Here is a 2773-nt window from a genome sequence, read left to right as displayed (position 1 = left end):
CCTTTCTACAAAATTACCTTTTTTATGGTGCCAAAATAAATGACACATGAAAGCCACAGTGTGAAGAATACACGTACAGAGGAAACCTTTTTCTGAAATATATGATTTTGCTGAAATTATATTTAAAGAAAATTAACATAAGAATAGAAACATTTCATAAATGCTTTAGAAGATACTATAATGTAGTTGGAAGCATATCTAAACATTTTTCTACATGCAATATCATAAATGACGAAGTGATGGATTTTTAGGAACTTTAGCAAACATTAAAAATATAAGTATTCTACAGAAGAGGATTAGGGGTATTCCCACCCAATAGATGTTCCACAACTCTGCCTCTGATTGGTTTGTATTGGTGCATCTCAAAAAAATAGAATATTGTGGAAAAGTTCATTTTCTTCATTAATTTAAGTCAAAAACTTTTAAATATTCTAGATTCTTTACATATAAAGTGAAATATTTCAGGCTTTTTTTGTTTTAATCTTGATGATTACGGTTTACAGTTTATGGAAGTCAAAAATCCAAACAAAAAACCTGAAATATTTCACTTTATATGTAATGAATCTAGAATATATAAATTTCACTTTTTGACTGAAATTACAAAAAATAGAGAATTTTTTCACGATATTGCACCTGTACTCGTTGTCTCTGTTGGTTAGGGGCACATTTAGCCTCAAAATGTTTTGCACCAGTTTGCTACAGTTTCCAGATTGAATGACATGTTTCTTCGAAACCGTGCAACGTTGTGCAACAGGTTTCAAGGTATGTTTTCCCTTGTTTGGTGTTTGTGTCAGAGTTGTTAAACTTAGTTCAAGTACATTTTCACATAAATGAGTCTTCCTAGGAGCAGAACAAATGAGGTAGACTCATTTATGTGAAAATGTACTTGTAGCTCGTTGTCTACTTAACTACGATAATAAAGAGGCGTCGTTTGTGTTTTAAACACGTTTTGCTTACGGATTATTGATCCCGGAAGCTCAAATCTGTGAATCTATTTCCAACTTTACTGAACTCAGTAATAAATGGAACCTTTCCAGTCATCTCTAATTACGAGATCTTTTCTTGTAATTACGAGATCCTGATCTTGTAATTATGCATCTTTCGCATCTCTCTAATTACGAATCTTTTCTTGTAATTACGAGATCCTGATCTTCCAATTTTTTTTTCTTTGGTGAATGCAATGCGCTTCCATACATAACTGAAGCCATGAGGTCAAAGAAACTGCCTGCTGAGGTCAGAGACAGGATTCTGTCGAGGCACAGATCTGGGAAAGGCTACAAAATAGGACTGGGGGACTGGTCAGGGTTTAGAGAAAGCTGAACGGAGCAAAGTACAGATATGAATGAAAAGGTTTGGTGTCCTTGAGTGGACCAGCCAGAGCCCACACTTCAACCCAATCAAACATCTCTGCTGAGACCAGAAAATGGCTGTCCACCGACAGTCCACATCCGACCTGAAAGAGCTTGAGAGGATCTGCACAGAGGAATGGAACAAAATCCTCAAATCCAATCATAGCCAAGAAAACTCCAGACTCGCTGCCAAATGTGCTTCAGCTAAGTTAGGGTCTGAAGGATGCGATATTTCAATTTCTTTTTGATAAATTTCAAAAACGTTTTCGCTTTGTCGTTTTTGGGTTTTGAGCGTAGACTGATGAGGAAAACAGTCATTTAAACGATTAGAGCATTAGGCTGCAACATAACGACTGACTGAAGGGCTTTGAATTGTTTCTGAATGATCTGGACTGTGTACTGTAGCATCCATGCAGCATGTTTACTGAAGTCTTGTTTTACTAAGCTCTTCTGGGTGGAAGTTTACATCTGTTGCACCATTATTTACAGTCAACAATCACAACAGGGTGTACTGACTACACCCTGAGTACACTTAATACAGGTGCTGGTTTTTAGAATTAGAATATCATCAAAAAGTTGATTTATTTCAGTAATTCAATTCAAAAAAGTGAAACTTGGATATTATATTCATTCATTACACACAGACTGATATATTTCAAATCCTTATTTCATTTAATTGTGATGATTAAAACTGACAACTACTGAAAATCCCAAATTCAGTATCTCAGAAAATTAGAATATTACTTAAGACCAATACAAAAAGGATTTTTAGAAATGTTGGCCAACTGAAAAGTATGAACATGAAAAGTATGAGCATGTACAGCACTCAATACTTAGTTGGGGCTCCTTTTGCTTGAATTACTGCAGCAGTGCGGCGTGGCATGGAGTCGATCAGTCTGTGGCACTGCTCAGGTGTTATGAGAGCCCAGGTTGCTCTGATAGTGGCCTTCAGCTCTTCTGCATTGTTGGGTCTGGCCTCTTCACAATACCCCATAGATTTTCTATAGGGTTAAGGTCAGGCGAGTTTGCTGGCCAATTAAGAACAGGGATACCATGGTCCTTAAACCAGGTACTGGTAGCTTTGGCACTGTGTGCAGGTGCCAAGTCCTGTTGGAAAATGAAATCTGCATCTCCATAAAATTGGTCAGCAGCAGGAAGCATGAAGTGCTCTAAAACTTCCTGGTAGACGGCTGCGTTGATCTTGGACCTCAGAAAACACAGTGGACCAACACCAGCAGATGACATGGCACCCCAAACCATCACTGACTGTGGAAACTTTACACTGGACTTCAAGCAACGTGGATTCTGTGCCTCTCCTCTCTTCCTCCAGACTCTGGGACCTTGATTTCCAAAGGAAATGCAAAATTTCCTTTCATCAGAGAACATAACTTTGGACCACTCAGCAGCAGTCCAGTCCTTTTTGT

The sequence above is a fragment of the Micropterus dolomieu genome, linkage group LG14, assembly GCF_021292245.1.
Source record: "Micropterus dolomieu isolate WLL.071019.BEF.003 ecotype Adirondacks linkage group LG14, ASM2129224v1, whole genome shotgun sequence".
Classification (NCBI taxonomy): Eukaryota; Metazoa; Chordata; class Actinopteri; order Centrarchiformes; family Centrarchidae; genus Micropterus; species Micropterus dolomieu.
The sequence above is the reverse complement of the archived record's forward strand: the minus strand, read 5'-3'. Positions refer to the sequence as shown.